Source organism: Pinus tabuliformis, chromosome 2_2 (assembly GCF_031772625.1).
Source record: "Pinus tabuliformis cultivar Carrire ecotype Pingquan chromosome 2_2, CPIR1, whole genome shotgun sequence".
Taxonomy (NCBI): domain Eukaryota; kingdom Viridiplantae; phylum Streptophyta; class Pinopsida; order Pinales; family Pinaceae; genus Pinus; species Pinus tabuliformis.
This window is the reverse complement of record NC_142300.1, coordinates 424,402,231-424,422,314: the sequence shown is the minus strand read 5'-3', so window position 1 is coordinate 424,422,314 and position 20,084 is coordinate 424,402,231.

The following is a 20,084-nucleotide window of genomic DNA, read 5'->3' as shown; positions in this document are numbered from 1 at the left end:
TGTTAGGTCGGCTGGATTATATTGTGACTCCTTAGACTCCTATATATAGAAAGGAGGTTTTGTCATTTGAATCATCCAAGAATTGTTCATTTATGTAATGTAAAGGAGGTTGCCCCCTCGAAGAGGCTGAATTCTAAGGCGTTGATCTATCTTTTCCATCTTTTCTTGAGCTGGTTTCATAACATTTGGTATCAGAGCTTTGGATTCTAGGTTTCGCTGCTCCAAACAGGTCATCGTGGAATTTTCGCTATAACTTTTTTTTCTGTGATGTTTCGGAGTAAAAAAAAAACCATTTGAGAAGAAATCGCGCTGAACCTTGGGTTCGAATTTCAGAGCTTTGTGCACGATATTTGTGGAGATATGGTCTGAGGAAGTTGGTCTTTTTGCAGACTCCTGAATTACATTCAAAACAGGTGACCTGGGGAAAATCGTCATAACTTTCTCTCTAGGGATCGGATTGAAATTTCATAAGAAGGTACAGAAATAGGATGGACTGTAGTTTCTTTTATACATGTTTCAAATCCAAAGGTCGAAACAGTGACTCGTGGCACGTCGTACAAGTTTTCTCTACTGAACTAGTCTATAAGAACGTCACTGTGGGAGATTTCACATAACTCTTCCTTGGAGAATCCAATTTGGGTCAGACTTGTGGCATTGGAAAGAGGACACAGAGGGCTACTACAGCTCAGAAATTCAGAACTAGATAATTGGAAAGTACAGAGATACATCATAGGCAACATCGAGCTCCTACAAAGTGAAAAAAGGTGTGTATATTTTCTTAAATTTTTGCTTAAACTTGGTTTGAAAATTTATTTTGAAGGAATTCAAAGGGCATAGTAGAGAATTATTATCGGTAATTGATGCCCCGAGGAAAGAAAATGAAAACACCTAGTAAGGAACCTGAAAGCTCTAGCATGACTCATGAAGAAGAGGAAGAAATGCAACATGATATATCAAAATTACAAGACCAAGTGCAACAATTGTCCCTTGCACAAAAAGGAACAGAATTTAAGATGGATGGTTTAAAGAAAGATGTAGAAGCTAAGATGGATGGTTTAAAGAAAGGTGTAGAAGCTAAGATGGACTGTTTAAATAAAGGCGTAGAAGCTAAGATGATTGACGTGGAAGCTAAGATGGATGATTTGAAGATAGATTTGAAGACAAACATGGACGAATTGAAGATAAATATGAATAAGTTGCTACAAGAAATGGTCCCTAAGGGTGAAAGGGTACTAAAGGAAACTCATGATGAGAACAAAAGAAATGTTAATCATGATTCCATAGATGCTAATGTTGGATCGAAGACTCACCATATTCCAAAAATCGATATGAGGAAGTTTGATGGCAAGGATCCTGCCACATGGATATTACAGATGGAGCAATTCTTCGATCTCAATAATGTGCAAAACACACAAAAGGTACGTATGGCAACTTTATATTTGGAACCAAATCAGTTTGTATGGTATCAATGGCTTTGCTCTCGTAAACCATTTATCACTTGGGCAATTTTTACGGAAGAATTGATAGCACATTATGAGGATATAAAAAGCACCACTTTTTTTAGCCAATTGATAAGTCTCAAACAAAAGGGTTCAATAATGGAGCACATTGAGGAGTTCCAAAAATTGAACATAAGGGTAAAAGATATTCGAGAGGAGCATAGGATTGATGTGTTCATAGGGTCTTTAAAGGATAATATCCAACATGATGTTTGCCTTTGGGAACCTGATTCATTAGAGAAGGCATTCAGGTTAGCAAGAAAAATGGAAAGCAAAATTATGGTAACCAGGAAGCATACCACTCACAACTATAAAGACGGAAGTGTTGTTGCCCCTAGTCTTCCACAACCTATAAGGTTGACACCACAACGATTGGAAGAAAAAAGAGAAAAAGGGCTTTGTTACAGTTCTGATAGCAAATACACTAAAGGTCATAAGTGTGCTGAGAAGAAATTATTCTACATAGATTGTGAAGAGGAAGAAGAAAAGGAGAAAGAAAGATCAAAAGAAGAGGATATACTCCAGGAACAAAACCTAGATGAAGAACAAATAAATCCGACCATATCTTGTAATGCATTGGCGGGAATTACCACTCCTCAAACCATCAAGATAAAAGGACAAATCAAGAAGAAAAAGGTAATAGTGTTGATTGATTCAGGAAGCACCCACAATTTTATTCATTCTAAGGTAGCAAAAGAATTGAATTGCTTCCTATATCCAGCACCAGAGTGTCAAGTGATGATTGCAAATGGAGGAACAATAAATTGCTCTGGAAAGTTCCATAATATCAAACTATCCATGGGAGAATATGTATTGACTAGCCCAATGCTTTCCATTCCAATGGGAGGTGCTGATGTTGTACTAGGAGTCCAATGGCTACAATCCCTGGGTACAATAGCTTTTAATTTTGAAGAACTTTTCATCAAATTTTCTACGGAAGGAAAGGAAGTTGAATTAAGGGGTATTACTGGGAAACCAGGAAAGATAATTAGCTCTAATAGTATGACAAAGCTTCTAAAAAAGGAGCAAAGAGGTGTAATTGCACAATTATGCTCACTAGATGTTTCCACATCAGAATCATCTATTTCTCCAGATCTCCAAAAAGTCCTGGACAATCATTCCAAGGTATTTGAGACTCCCAAAGGTCTCCCACCTATGCGTGATCATGATCATGCTATTCATCTTATTCCAGGAAGTGTTCCTCCAAACATCAGGCCATACAGATATCCCTATGTTCAAAAGAGTGAAATTGAACGCATGGTTGCAGAAATGCTAGAGGCTGGTCTAATTCAACCGAGTCAAAGTTCTTTCTCTGCTCCAAGAGTATTGGTGCACAAGAAGGATGGATCATGGCACATGTGTCCGGATTATAGGGAGCTCAACAAGCTCACTATTAAAGATAAGTTCCCCATTCCTTTCATTGATGAATTATTGGATGAATTGCATGGATCAATTTACTTCACCAAGTTGGATCTTCGTTCAGGATATCATCAAATCAGAATGAAGACTGAAGACATTCTGAAAACAGCATTTAGAATTCATGAGGGTCATTATGAATTTTTGGTCATGCCTTTTGGCCTTACCAATGCACCTTCAACATTTCAAGGTTTGATGAATTCAATTTTCAAACCATTCCTTAGAAAATTTGTGTTAGTATTTTTTGATGATATACTAATCTACAGCAAGTCTTGGAAGGATCATGTTGAACATGTTGACAAGGTGCTACAACTATTGAAGGAGAAACAATTATATGCAAAAAGATCCAAATGTTTCTTTGGAGTCTAGGAGGTGGAATATTTGGGTCATATTGTATCTCATGAAGGAGTTAAGGTAGACCCTATCAAAATTAAAGCCATTAAGGAATGGAAAATCCCCACATCCATAAAGCATCTGTGAGGATTTCTCGGGTTGACAGGGTATTATCGCAAGTTTGTTAAGAATTATGGGAGAATAGCAGCACCTCTAACAACATTATTGAAGAAAGATGCATTTTCATGGACTCCGGAAGCAACAAAGGCCTTTGAACATCTTAAAGAGGCAATGTGCCAAGCACCGGTCTTAGCTACACCAGACTTCACAAAAACCTTTATTGTGGAATGTGATGCTTCAGGAAATGGAATTGGTGCTGTTCTAATGAAAGATGAAAGACCCATTTCTTTTGAAAGTCGTCAAATCAAGGGAAAGTTTTTAAACAAAGCTATTTATGAGAAGGAAATGTTGGCAATACTCCATGCACTTAAGAAATGGCGACCCTACCTAATGGGTAGACACTTCAAGGTAAAAATGGATCATGATAGCCTCAAATACTTTTTACAACAAAGATTATCCTCTGAAGAGAAACAAAAGTGGGTCACAAAGATGTTGGGTTATGACTTTGAAATCATCTACAAAAAAGGGAAGCAAAATGTGGTGGCAGATGCACTCTCAAGAAAGGATGAGGATGTGGAAGCATTGTTGTGCGCCATTTCTATTATCCAACCAGATTGGATAAACGAAGCAAGGGAGGAATGGAAGAATGACGAAGAAGTGTGGGAACTTATTCGAAAGTTACAACAAGATTCCAATACATCTGGTACATTTAGCTGGAAAAATGATTCATTATGGTACAAAGATCGCTTATACCTCTGTAAGAATTCCCAGCTAAAACAAAAGATTCTTATGGAATTGCACACTTCTCCCTTAGGAGGGCACTTCAGGATTTTTAAAAACTTACCACAGGGTTAAGAAGGAATTTTTTTTGGATGGCATTAAATCAGATATTCAAATGTTTGTGGCTGAATGTTTGGTCTGCCAACAAAATAAATTTGAAACAATTAAGACACCGGGTCTATTACAACCTTTATCCATTCCAAGCCAACATTGGGAGGAGGTTTCAATGGATTTTATCACAGGTTTACCCATGTCTAAGGGAAAGAGTGTCATCATGGTGGTAGTTGACAGATTTACCAAGTATGCACACTTTTGTGCATTATCACATCCATTTAAAGCCAATACAGTTTCTACTGCATTTATGGAAACAATTCAAAAGCTACATGGAAACCCAAAGATTATTGTAAGTGACAGAGATCCCATTTTCACTAGAAATTTTTGGACAAAATTATTTTCTTGTCTTGGTACTCAGTTAGCTCATAGCTCATCTTATCATCCTCAATCTGATGGGCAAACTGAGATAGTAAACAAATGTTTGGAAGGATATCTTTGTTGCTTTGTATCTGATAAACAGACACAATGGGTCAAATGGTTGCCTCTGGCTGAATGGTGGTATAACACTTCCTTCCATACAGCAACAAAAATGACCCCATTTATGGCACTTTATGGGTATCAACCACCATCCATCACATCATATTTAAGAGAAAATTCTAAGGTTCAGGTAGTGGAACATCACATTGAACATCAATAACAAGTCCTCCAACTCTTAAAGGATAACCTCGTGTTGGCACATAATATAATGAAACAACAGGCAGATCAACATCGCAGTGAAAGAAGTTTTGATGTAGGTGATTGGGTATTCCTACGGCTACAACCATATAAGAAAATGTCCCTCAAGTAAGCTAAGAAGGATAATAAATTATCACCAAAGTATTATGGTCCGTACAAGGTGTTGCAAAAGATTGGTACTATGGCATACAAATTGGAGCTTCTTGCAGCTTCTCGATTCCACCAAGTTTTCCATGTTTCATGTTTAAAGAAGGTTATAGGCGACAAGCTCCCAGTTCAAACAATATTGCCAGAACTTGACGAGGAAGAAAAAATTATATTGGAATCGGAAGCAGTCACAGAAACAAGAACTCGACAGCTACGAAATCGTTCAATTTCAGAGTATCTTATCAAGTGGAAGAACTTATCTGTTGAAGATTCCACATGGGAGGATGAGAATTTTATGTAGAAGTATCCAGAACTACTCAAGCGTTGAGGACAACACTATTTTGAAGGAGAGGGGCATGTTGGGTCCCTATAATACTAGTGATTACCCCATTACTATTGTAGTTATACCCCTTATTAATGTTGTTGTGCCCCTATTGCCCCCACATTGTTATTACTGTGCCCCATAGAATCCCTCTATTGTTATTTTTGTGGCTTTATATTATTATTGTTAGGTTGGCTAGATTATATTGTGACTCCTTAGACTCCTATATAGAAAGGAGGTTTTGTCATTTGAATCATCCAAGAATTGTTCATTTATGTAATGTAAAGGAGGTTTCCCCCTCGAAGAGGCTGAATTCTAAGGCGTTGATCTATCTTTTCCATATTTTCTTGAGCTGGTTTCATGACATATGCTCAGTGTCACTGACTATGGGACTGTCTACTAGTGGAAGTGACAAGTGTGACGCTTTGGATAGACCTTTGGATGACTGTGATGACACTTGTGCTACAGTGCTTACAACATCGTGTGTGAGTGTGTTAGTTGTTTACATAGTGAACACAACTCAAACACAAACCTTTAAAGTCAACATAACAATTTCGCGAGCATGACATATCAATCAACATGCTGAAGGCGACAATTGTTCAAACAAGTGAAAAGGAAGAAATACATGTAGAGGAAACATGTGAAATGAATTTTTTTGTTTGTGCACATGGATATTATTGAGGAAAGGATGATATGATAGTGACAAGAAATCCTACAAACTCAACTAAGAGGTGTACTTCAAAAGGTGTTCTTTACTTACCATACTTACCCTCGAGATGATGATGCATCCGATGGAGTTTGCATGTGTTCCTAATATTTTCCATTACTTGGTCTCTTCGTCCTTCTCCTCAACACCTTGGGAGTGATCTCAGCATGTCACCTATTCTTGTTGTCACTAAGCGATAGGTCAACACTATTTTAGGGGGCAGTGATTGTTGCTGGAATGAGGCTCTGGGAAGCCCATCTGCATAGTTTCTGCATGCAAGACAGACAGGGAAGCTTGGACAACACTACATTGTTTTGAGGTACATGACACTGCTGCGGGATGGGCGTACTAGGAGGACACCTCTGCACAATTTCTAAGAGCAATGTTGGTTTCCTAACTGCTCTGTGCATTTCTGGAGAGCAGTGTTGGCTGGGTTCTCTGCAGGCTTTGGGGTTTCAGCAAGCAAGGGAGGAAGCTTGATGGTTGTAGAAGTAAAGTGCAATCTTCCGGGAAGCTGAATGAGGCTAGGTTTCTTGAGAAATGGCTAAGTGTGAGATCAGTGACACAGATTTAAATAGTGATAGGACTCGACTATGATCGCACATGGACACTTAGTGGCACAACATAGACCATCTAGAATGCATAAGACATACTTTGCTGTATGCATCAACCTTTGTGACAAGAGTGCATGAAGTGAGTGCGAAACATATCTATGTGATGACAACCAATCATACGCACACAATTCCCTTGAAGCAAAATAACATTGCCTTTGCATGAAAAAGAAACCCTTATGCCCAAATATAACACATGCTACATAAAGATGAGAACACATACAACTCTTAAGATCAAGGAGGGGAGCTTGAAATCATCATCTTACCAACAAGTGACCAAGGATGATTGATCAAAGGGTAGGTTCTGAAATTTTCACACGAGCCAAAATTTTGGAGGGTGGTTGTAACCGCTACAACACTAGGTCAGAGAAGCAATGTTCCAACTTAGGGATTGATCACCTAGGGTGGTTATTCAGCTCCTAGGTGATTTGTACCTCCTATAGGATGTCAGTATGTGTTCAGTTTGTAGGCCTCACTTCCTTAACTGGAACTTGGAGGTTGGGTCATGTCATACTGACACTTATCTCATGTTTACCCTCGCGAGCTTGTGAAATTAGGTAAATGTGGGAGTGGGTGGTTACACTACATTTACTCAATACAAGTTCAGATATTCACTAGTAGCTGATGAACTCAAGGACTGCAGGGATAAAGATACATCCTTTTAGAAATTTTGGAGGGAAGAAACCCTCTTTCCTAAGGGCTCAATAGCGTTTGAATTTCTAGAGGATAATAAAGCCTATTAGGAGCTAAGAAATTGTTGTTTCAATTTCTATTTCTGATGTACTTGAGCTTTGTTTTGCATTAATGAAAATTCTATTGTTATAGACATTTTTGTGCCTTACAGCTCTAAGCATGAAATTTCCATAAACCAAGGGCTCCTAAGTCCCTAAAAGTGTTGTTCTAACTCCTAAAGGAACAAGGTCAACAAATTACAGCTTCTCCCAGAAGTTCTCCGCCAGAAACTGCTCAGAATAAGTCAAATCAGGATCATTTCAGCTGCTCCACTAGCCAAGTGCGTTGCATAGCACCCAAGTCCACTAGCTAGGTGCGTTGCAACGAACCTAAATGCACTACCAGGGTGCGTTGAGCAGGAAATGACAACTGGCAGTGTCATTCCACGAGGTGGAGAGACAATGGAAGCTTCCAGAATCTTCTCCAATGACACTTGCCCCACTGAATTCGACCAAGGATGAGTAAGAGGCTTTCAGTCTCCAAGTGGAAGCAAGAAATGACAGAGAGAAGCCACTAATCAAATCATAAGCTGACTCATCCTCCTTGCATACATCTATATATGGATCCCTCATCCCAGAGATCCAGAGGCTGGAATTTTGCACATTGTAAGGAATTGCTGTTGGTTTTGAGATACATATCAGAGAATTGGGTGATCTATGCTTTGTTGGGGGTGAAGAAGGGACTTCTTTGCTGGGAGGTTGATGCTGGGTCAGGAATCATCAGTTGTAACTCCTCCTGGATCTTCTTGTATATCAATAAAAACTATTTGAGTTTCTTCTCCATGCTTTTGTATCATTGATGCTTGTTACATTTGTATGGTTAACTTAAATCTGATCCTAAGTTATTTATGCATATAAACCCATGTCTTTGTATAGTTTTCTCCTTCTGTGATCTTACAGGTACTTGGTGAAGCTGGGCAAGTAAGAGAGCAGGTAGCTGGGAGTTGTCAAAGAGGAGAGAGATTGGATCAAAGGACTAGCGCAAGACACAGGTTGGTTCTTCCTATTCCTCTTTGTTTATAGTTCATAAAGAAGATACAAAAGTAGTTTTCTCTGTTTGTTTCTAAGGTAGCTGTCACACCTTACTGGGATAGAGCAGTTCTAAATAGACACTTTTCCCGATAACAAAATGGCGACTCCGCTAGGGATCGTGTCTAATTAGTTTGTTTGTGTTTCTCTTGTTGTTCGTTTCATAAACTTATAAGTAGCAATCGAACTGCATTTGCCATAACAAATGCAAAGTAGACATCTGTTGCTTCAATCCATTCACTGGATCTGTTTATGATTTGAACAGCTGATTCATAGACTAACTGATTGCCCTTGTGATAGCTCTTAGATCCCCCTTAGATCTACCTCTGGTTGTGCATTACTGATTGCTTTTACTCACCCAGAAACCAAAGATTAAACTGCAAACCATGACCCAGAACCCAGATAGAATTCTCGTTTCTGCCCTAGCGCAGGCACTTTGAAGAGGTTCTGCATTTCAACGCACTTCCTGAGAGGGCTACCTGCGCTGCAATGCAGTTTCTCTGTGTAACAGGTGCACTGATCAGCCTAGCCTTGTGCAGCTGAGGTTCTTTGCTTCATTCTTTCCAGTTTTGTCTCTGTTTTTGCAGCCTGTGATCAGTATATGACTGTTTCAAACCCCTTTTCCTTACAGATATTCCACCTCATTTGAACAAAAGAACCGTAGATGTTTTTATGTGTTTGTTGTGTCGTTTACAGTTTTCCATTGCAAAAGTATAATAGTCGTACTGTCGTCGTTTGATTTAGATATGTCGCAAGTGTCGATTTTGATCATAGGAGAAAGTTTATTTGCTGTTGCTAGTCGATTATGCTTTTACTTTTGCCTTTGGTTTGAATTTGTGACTTTTTAGTGTCGAAACGAGTATTTATTTCAAAAATCATAAAGTGTCGTAATCATCTCTACCTTTTGATTTCGAAAAGAAGCTTGTTTGTGTTTGTCACTTGAAAGCAAATTCAGATTTGTACATCAACTTTCTTTTAGGCATCAATATTAAGAAAGTGAAAAGCAAATACATGCATGTGCATTTGCATATTGACAGTCTGTTTGGCTTGATTTAGAAAAGTGCATTTACAGTGTGCTCTTTGCTCTTTGCGAAAAGATTGTGTCTTTCTTTTCCCCTAGTAGCTAGGATTTTCATTGCTGAAAAGAGATAAAAGTTCGTTTATCATCTTTCGATTACATTTTAGGAGTTACATCTACATCTCGTGGTGAACCCAAAAGGAAAACTTCATAAGAAATATCAACTTAAAATAAATTCAATGAACCTAACAACGCTTTGGAACTTAACGCACAACATTTAGAGGTCTAGGCTAGAGACGTATTCCGGTGTCGTAAAGCCTGGTAACTATTGTCCTCATTGATGGTTGGGTGATTCCTCCACTTTGAGACGATAAGTACCAGTACGGACTTGAGCTCCCACGTACCATCGAGTATATATTGGGAGACCCCTATAGGCTTAAATCCTTTATCCATAGGAAGCCGTGTCGGCCGCCCTACTGATCGCAATGCACCGAACACAGCATTCGGGAAGATTGACTGTCGTACCGTAAAAAGTATTCTACAATTTTGCGATTGGTTTGGTACTCCCTCTACTTAGACCTCCAAAGCAGTCCCTTTCGTTCCTTTTCAGACTCTTTAACGGAAAAGGTCCATCTGAGCACTTGTCACTTCAGGCTCATTAAAAATCGAAGGAGACTAGAGTCATCTTTTGTTTTTTCTCGACTCTTAAAACCTGAAAAAACAAGTTGTGTCAAAGCGTGTTAAAATTTATTTTAAACGGAATATTCATACCCCTTTCCTACGTTGATCTTGGGTTGAGAAAATGGAGCCTACCAACCAAGGAATTCCCCTTGGTGGAAATCCTAGTCCCTTCTCCTCTTGGGGAGATGTTGGTGTGCCCCATATGGCCACATTGTCGCTTCCAGGACTGACAATTGGTCTGCCGGTATGGCTCTTCTCAACCTCTGTCGTTCAGAACACCACCATTCCTGAACAATTGAATCAACAATTAGACGAGCCCAGAGTTGCCCACCAGTCTTCTACTTCCTCTAATTCTTCCTCTCCTCCTTCCTCTTCGCTTGATGGAGCTGGTAAAGCTAAAAGCTAAGTTCCTAAGGATAAGAAGGAAAAGAAGAAGAAAGAGAAGAAGAAGAAGGAGCCAAAGGCGAATGGGGGAAAACGAGTGTCGTTTAACGAAAATCCACACACTGCACTGACCAGGCATAAATCGCCATGTGTCATTTGCAAAGGAGACCACTTTCACAGAGATTGTCCTTGCATCCCCCGGATACTAAGCGACTGGTCTCCTCGTTTGCACAACCCATTGTCGTCAACCTCTAATGATCATGTTGAAAGCACACCGTCAACTAGTGAAAGTGAAGCCCCAGGACAAAAAGGGAAAGCTAGATTTCCTTGTAAATTGTGCGAAGGCAATCATGCCGTCCACCGTTGTCCCTTCTTAGACGAAGCTAAAAGAGTTTTGGATGATTGTCCGGTTTCACCGTTACGACTTCCTCCTGGATATAAAAAACTCTTGCCGAGTCCGTCAATAGCTAAGAATCCATCTGGCCCGCTCAGGTGGTCTGGTGAAGCACCTATCATTGAAGATAAACCATCTGGATCCATACCAGATGAAAGTCAAAAGGTCGAGGCGGCAGTTGACCCGGTCTTGCCTTCAGAGGTTTTATCTTCAGATGATACAGTCACTGAAGAGAACAAGGATGACACCATCCAAATTCTCTTCATAAACACAGACTCAAACGAACATGGGGGCAATTTACCCGTTCCTTTACTACAGGAAGGAAGTTCGTCAGAGCCATACCCGGCCATCTAGTCGGTCCCACCTCTGAGCAACCTAGTTGTCTCCTTCGACTGGAATCAACTAGGCAGACCCTGTTTACCAGCAAGCATACCATTCCGAATTATCGTTCAAATATATAGAATGGTTATGGATGGTACCATCATAGATGAGGGGGCTTCTGTGATTATCCTTTCCTCTACTGCTTGGAAAGCGCTTGGTTCGTCATCGCTTTTGCCTGAGATGAGAAATCTGATAGGCTTTGATAAAGGAACCAGTCGACCTTTAGGGATCCTTCCCGATGTGCCCATAACATTGAGAAGGAAGACAGTTCGCATGAACGTAATGGTAGTTCAAGGACCCTTGGATTATAACCTACTCCTTGGACGAGACTATAGTTATTGCATGGGAGCGATTGTCTCCTCACTCTTTAGAGTAATGTGTTTTCCGCACGAAGGAAGAGTGGTCAAGCTCGTGGACCAGCTTTCATTTCCCGGATCACGCATAGCAAATAGTCATATACCGTCCCTAAATGGTCTTTTCACGCAAGAAATGTCTCAATCCCCAGTCCTTCCTCCCGATGAGCGCGAGTAATTCGAAGGGATATGACTGAAACCCAGGGGGCATGCATCCTGGTCTGCTTCGGTAGGAAAACTTCAGGTATAGGGTAGGTTTCCGCGGGAGAATATGACTAGTCTGTACCCTGTCCGTGATTGGAAGAGGGGTTATTCTAGAATAAGATTCTCTTGTCAAAGTTATGTGAGTTGGCAGGCATCGTCACTCACCTTTGTTTATTTCGAGAAACATCGCCGAAGAAGTGTTTTGTTTACACCGTAAATAGAACAATCTTTGGGTAACCTGTAAGAGGTAGGCCTCTCTCGGTAAAACAAATGTTTTGGCGGAAAGAAGTAGAGGTAACCTTGAAACTCTATTTTATACCTGGGGGCATGCAAACCTTTTGGAGTGCAAGCAAAGAGCGATTATTTATCTATTTTTTGGATTAGTCGTTTCCTAACTTGCATAAAGAAAGGATGTGGGGCAACACTCGAAAAGTTGCCGTTTTTATATGAGACATTCTTATCATATGACTGGATTAATCGAGCAGTGTTTACCGCGAGGTTCAAGCTCGTTAAAAAATAAACCCAGACCGAGCAAATGTTTCCACCCGCGTTTAAGCTCATTAAAAAATGAACTATCCCCTGGTAAATAACCACCATGAATGTAGTACTTCATCCATTAGAGCCTTGGTCGTGTTTGCACCGTCACCTCCACTTTTCCATTGGCCGATCATTCACCCCCATTTGATTGTTTACCCATTTTGAGGAACAGCTGTGAAGAGTGATTTCACTAGCCATCCTTGTGACACTGCCGTGATTGGAAAATTCCAAACCTTGCCTGGAATCAGCTGCTACCCATTTTATCACTCGTTCCTCAAAAGACGAGTCTTCTTTAAGCTCTTTTCTGACTCGTAAAATATGAAAAGATTGCCGAGTTCTGGCCTTCCAGCTCGTTAAAGCGACGAGAAGTGCTATCCCTCCTCTAGATTTTAATCTTTTTGGACCTGAGGGATTATTGCACAAAAAGATTGAGCGCTTGTTTTGTTCGGCTCGTTAAAGCTAATCGAAAATTCATCCCTTCTGTATTGTTTTATACTTTTTCGGTCTTAAGGGATTAGATGATGAAAAAGGAATTTTGGAGTTACCTTTACGTACCTTTTCAGACTCTCTAAAAATGAAAAGGACCGAGTTATCTTTGTCGTTAAACTCGTTAAAAGATTAATAGCGACAAACTTGTCTTTAGACGAGAACGAGTTTCACTATCGCTAGGCTCGTTAAAACATAGCGATGGGTTTTCCCGAAGGGCAAATTATAGAACAAGCATATGTTATCCTCCTCAAGCTTGACAAAAATAAAGAGGTACTGGTCAGCAATGACTAGGGAAAAATTGGGAAGAAAACTCAAAGAATCTTTATTGGTAGCAAGTCGCTCTTGAACATGACACTTCCACTCCGTGCCCAAGTCGGGTTGGGTTGTTTCATTCACCGGTCACATCGCCATGGTCTCGCCATACCATCCACATTTGGGGTTAATGCTACCAATCCATCACATTAGTGTCGCCGATATGTTCAAGGGAAGTCATCCAGAAAGGCCACCTGTGTCCCGCCCACTACCATACATTATACTTCATTCTTTCATGACCGCCACCCTGAACCATATATCATCAGATCGTTTTCACCTCCATCAAAATCATTTGCTCCATTCCGTGTCATTGATGTGGGATTCATTAAGGCCCTCTTATGACGGATCACTTCTTGTCGACATCAGCTCATTATCCAAGAAGTTGGTCTAGGAACACCCCATTCAGTACTTTGAAGCTGCATGCCTCAATGGCAAGTTTCTCACTTCTGGCGACAGGTTTACATCAATGACCTTCGACCGAAAGATTTTGCGTGGTGTTCGACGCCAAGTCCTTTATTCACACCACGTGAATTGTACTGCAGTACCTTGAGGATCATTATCATTATCAGTGATTCCTCTCGCGCTTGTTAACGGTTTACATCATTGACTGGTAATCAAGCGATGTCTTTCCATGTTCGACTTCAAAACATTTTTCACATGGATCGACTTGTACTTCGAGTGAAGATCGGACGAGATTGAAGACCCCGGATCTAGTTTCATCCATCCGGGCTATGATATATATTCAGGAAAATAAAGACATTGAAATGTACAGCATTACAGCACAGATAATCATCCTACCAAAAGGATGATGGCTCTATCAGAATCATCAGTCTACCATCAGATGATTGTCTGTTCTATGTACATGAAAATGAATTTATAAAGCTAAGCATGGGAATGCCCGCCTCAGCTAGATCATGAAAATAGTATGAAGATAATGTATTGTATTATATCTTATTACAGGTCTCCTCCCAGCATTGAAAGAACTTCGGATCCTCCTAACAAAGCATTTCACCCGATAAACGGCCTCATACTTTAGGGGGCAACTGTTATAGACATTTTTGTGCCTTACAGCTCTAAGCATGAAATGTCCATAAACAAAGGGCTCCTAAGTCCCTAAAAGTGTTGTTCTAACTCCTAAAGGAACAAGGTCAACAAATTACAGCTTCTCCCAGAAGTTCTCCACCAGAAACTGCTCAGAATAAGTCAAATCAGGATCATTTCAACTGCTCCACTAGCCAAGTGCATTGCATAGCACCCAAGTCCACTAGCTAGGTGCGTTGCAATGCACCTAAATGCACTAAAGGGTGCGTTGAGCGGGAAATGACAAGTGGCAGTGTCATTCCATGAGGTGGAGAGACAATGGAAGCTTCCAGAATCTTCTCCAATGACACTTGCCTCACTGAATTCGACCAAGGATGAGTAAGAGGCTTTCAGTATCCAAGTGGAAGCAAGAACTGACAGAGAGAAGCCACTAATCAAATCATAAGCTGACTCATCCTCCTTGCATACATCTATATATGGATCCCTCATCCCAGAGATCCAGAGGCTGGAATTTTGCACATTGTAAGGAATTGTTGTTGGTTTTGAGATACATATCAGAGAATTGGGTGATCTATGCTTTGTTGGGGGTGAAGAAGGGACTTCTTTGCTGGGAGGTTGATGTTGGGTCAGGAATCATCGGTTGTAACTCCTCCTGGATCTTCTTGTATATCAATAAAAACTATTTGAGTTTCTTCTCCATGCTTTTGTATCATTGATGCTTGTTACATTTGTATGGTTAACTTAAATCTGATCCTAAGTTATTTATGCATATAAACCCATGTCTTTGTATAGTTTTCTCCTTCTGTGATCTTACAGGTACTTGGTGAAGCTGGGCAAGTAAGAGAGCAGGTAACTGGGATCTGTCAAAGAGGAGAGAGATTGGATCAAAGGACTAGCGCAAGACACAAGTTGGTTCTTCCTATTCCTCTTTGTTTATAGTTCATAAAGAAGATACAAAAGTAGTGTTCTCTGTTTGTTTCTAAGGTAGTTGTCACACCTTAGTGGGATAAAGCAGTTCTAAATAGACACTTTTCCCGATAACACCTATTGTTGATCTACAAGTGAGTTCATTTCAAAGGGTCGAGTCCCCTTGGGTTAGGGCCCAACCTAGAGGCTCTAGTCTCTCTTATTTTTATATTCCTTTCATGCATTTTATTTTCTAACAACATTTTCCTTCTTTGTCTAGCAAAGTTTTTTTATGAAAATTACTTGTGTAGGTATTCCAATAACTTCGCTTGTGGGATACATAGTTGGGGATATAGTATTGGTAAGCCAAAAATATATAATTTCTTTCTTTTTCATTAGTTAGGTCCCCCATTTTCGTTCTTTTACATACTTTGTTTGCTGCACATTTAATGATTGATCTAGTAGCCTTCTTTGATCTTAGGAAGCATAATATTCAATGGATGTAGGCCTTCAGGATGTTACAAGTTATATCTCCTTTTTAATACAATCAATATATTTTAAATAAAATTCAACTCATCTCTTTTTGGTTATTTCCATTTTATGCAATTTGGTTATTATTTTAGAACTCTTTTCATGTTGCAAAAGAATAATTTGTCTGGTGTGTATGTACTACTATACTTCTACAAGATTGGCATTGTTATTCAAACTCTTGTCCCCACCAGCATCCTCCTTCTTTCCACCATGAATACATTTCTAGGTTATTGAAGGCCACCTTGTGCATTGGTTTTTGTGCAAGATGGGCCCCTAAAGGGTACTAGTCTTGGGAAAGGTCTCATACAACCTTCATTCACCCTCCACTACCTTTACCTACCTTCAAAACACCTTTACTATCCTCATAATGCTCACAGATCCAATCCTGTAGCAAAATAGGGCAATCATATAACATCCTGTAGCAATATTGTAGCATCTTGTAGCACCATGTAAACTAGGCCATAATTTATCCTAAATCTTGATTTTTTCCTCCTAGACTTGAATAATGTACCTTAGATTCTGAAAACATGATTGAGGGAGAACAAAGACCACCTAGGACTTGTGTTTTCCACACTTCAACACATTTTTGCAATTAGGGTTAGTGGACATATTTATGAATTTGACAATACAATGATGGTTTTCTTGATTATCTCATGATATATCTAATGAAATATGCCACTAAGTCTACTCTCTTTGGAATGTAGTGATTAAAGGTTGATTACATGTTTTTTTTCTTGATGCAAAGTAGATTAGGATTTCTTGCTTTAATTTATGTTTCTTAATCTAACGTTTCTATTTCAAACATTGTCATTTCCATTACATAGACTATGTTTCCTTTTTATGTAACATTTACATTTTGAAAATAGATTAATGTTTACATTCTTGCAAGTAGTGTGGCATTACATTGATGTAATTAGCATTAGTATTTACATTTCAGCAAGTATGATTTGTATACCTTTGCAAATAGAGTAACATTTCCATTTCTGCAAATATAATACAACTTTCCTTTCATGCAATTCCTTTCCTTGTTAATCTAGAATTAGCTCATCAGGTGGTCTTTGTATGCCTTAGTCTAGTCTATTGGTTGAAAGTGACATGAGTATATCTTAGCCAACTATGTATATAAAACTTTCACTTCTTAATTTTGTATTAACCCTCAGTTGATAAGTAAAGCTGGTAGCCTTGATAGTTACAACATTCTTGCTACAATAATGATGCTCATCATTTATTTGTGTTCAAGAATATATAGAAGTATGAAAAATCCCCTAGGATAAAAACTTAAGAGCAATCAAAGTTCGCAAGCTAAGGGAAAAATAAGTTAGTCAATTTTTTCATTTAGACTGCAAGTCTATTAGACTAGAAGTTGATTAGAGTGGAATTCTATCAAACTGAAACTTGATTAGACTGGAAGTCTATTAAATTGGAACTTAGCTAGAGTAGAAGTCAATTAGGCTAGAATTCTATTAGATTGGAAGTCAGTTAAACTAGAAGTCAATTAGTCTGGTAGTCTATTATAGTTGAATTTGATTAAACTGGAAGCCGATTAGACTAAAGGTCAAGTAGACTAATAGTCTATTTTGTCTTTTAGGCCAGAATTCTAATTCACTAGTCTTAGTCTAATCTTCTCAACTAGACTAGAAGTGTAAAATTCATTAGTCTAGACTAGAAGTCTAAAGTTTTCTAGTGTAGACCATAAGTATAATTCGCCAATCTAAGTCTAATTTTCTTGACTAGACTAGAAGTCTAAAATTCATTAGTCTAGACTAGAAGTATATAATTTGTTAGTTTAGAACAAAAGTATAAATTCTGCATTTATACTAGGAGTCTAATTAGTTAGTCTAGACCAGTTTGGTTGTATATTTGACAGTTTTTTCTAAATCTAACAATTTTCTAAATTTATAAACGTAATTAAAGTCACTGCTAAAACTTGTAGCTTACTAGAATGATGAAAATTGGCAACTCAACTCAAAATTTCTCCTCGGGACAACATATTAAAGATAGAAGACTACATGAACACATCAAGGTGACTTGACAAAAGTGGAATATAAGTTAAAAAACAAGAATTCATGCATGTTGAGGGTTGAACTTAACTAAAAGAAAAAAACAAAATTATTAGCTCAACAATATTTATAATCATAATTGTATGAGCAAGATGAAGTGATTGAATCAAATATCAAAGAAGGATATTGTATGGGTTTTGAAGGTGTTTTATGGTGATTTTATGAGCATAGAGTGATATATTTTTTGTGAAAGTGGAACCTTCATGGTTTGAATTTGAAAATGGAATGAAATATGAATGAGGAAGGTCCAACAAGTTGTAGCTTGCAGTCCATGGGTTGTAGCTCCTTTTAGTAGTAGCTAATAAATTGTGTAGTAGCTTCCTTTAGGTTGAAGCCTAAGAAACTAACAAGTTGGAGCTTGGAGTGGTTTTAGGTTTGAAGCCTTCAAGTAGGTTTGAGCCTACTAGTTTGATGTAATACAAGTTGTAGCTTATAAATTGCATCATAATAAAAGTTTTGATGGCTTCCTGGTTGGGTACCAAATCATATTAGTGTGTCTTTATTTATAATTATGTGATCATTATTGTTGGTGGTGAGTATTCTTTACTTTATGAAAGAATTTTTATTTTTTATTTTTTTAATTCTCACAATACTGATTCAGCCTCCCCCTCTCAGTATTGTCTTGTTTTCTAACACTTCAAAGACTTATCCCTTTGCTTTTATTATTTATTTCAACCACAACTTGACTCAATATTAAGATGAATTCCTAATATAGGATATGTGAATACTTAGAATGGGGGAATACTTGAGTATATGGGAACACTGATGTAGAACCAATACTCCCTTAAGTGCATTTATAAGTTTCATTTTATTGGAATAATGTTTTTCAATATAATTATTATTGATGGGATACATTTCAACATTATCATTCATTCAATGTTGTTGTCTTTATAGTAGGGCTGCTTTACAGTTTGTAGCATTAGACAATGTTATGTTTTATTAATTTTGTATAGAAATAAAGTCTCTATAGTTTCAAGTATGTGTTGATTACTTAATTACTTAGAGAACTTATTGGTAACTTTAGTATATGGAAGACACTGATAGTCACAATGAAACAAATAAAATTATTTAAAAACTTTATAGTGAGATAACTAATTTATTTTCTCTTTTGGTCAAAATATTACTAGCAAAAATACATATACAACTAAATATTTTTTCATATTCATGTTCATTGACTAGTTATAATAACTATACCGTAAGATGTTTCCCTCTGGGAACAACTCCCCTTTGTGTAAACTTGTCATCACTCTGTATCGTTCGATCAAAGGTTAGACAATTGGATTATTCTTGTCCATTGATTTGATCAATTGCATCGACCCCGACGGTTGCTGTGGTTGCTCCTTGCTGGACATTTTTTGTTTTCCCTTTGCACAAGTATCATATTGCAGTCAATCGCATTAACTGTGAGTCATGTCGATTGGATACGAAGGAGGCAAGTTGTTAATTTGAAATCTAATTAAGATTTTTGTGTTTGCAGGTGCAGTATTTGCTTCGAAGAGCACATACATCTTCAGAAAAGAAAATGTGCAAATTAAGCTCGTTCGTTGGGACTTTGCTGGCACTATTACTGCATTCTATGTAACTATCATTTTCCATAAATTAGATCATACTATATTGCATTTATTGATTAAGTTTAATCAATGATTCAATTTATACTTGGTGATTGCAGATGTCTTCCCAAGGTGATCAACATGACAAATTCGACTCTATATTTTTGGGGAACACTTCTAGGGAGACATATGTTGTGCAAACTAACGTTTATTCAAAAGGGGTTGGCAATAGAGAGAAACGCCTTTTTTATGGTTTGACCCAACTAGACTTTCATTCCTATTCCTTTCTTTGGAATCGCCAACAAGTTGTGTGAGTATATATACGATAATTGCCATACCTAGTTAGTTTGTGTATTACAACGTTTGATGAGTTACTTGTTTGATGGATGGAAACAGTTTCTTTATGGATGATGTGCTCGTACAAATATTTTCAAACAATGAGAAAAGAGGAGTCCTATATCCTCAAACTCAACCCATGGTCGTATACTCCTCAATATGGAACTTAGATGATTGGGCTGCTCAAAGTGGAATCGTCAAGACCGATTAGAGCCACACAACTTTCATTTCCACATACACAATGTTTAGCATTGATGCCTATCAGTATTCCTTGAAAATGAACTGCTCTTCGTGGTGGGATCAACCTGCTTATGCTTCTCTTGATGCAAAGCAGAGGCTGAAACTAAAATGGGTACATGAGAAATACATGAATTACGATTACTGTAAAGATTCAGTCAGATTTCCCACTCCTCCAACAGAGTGT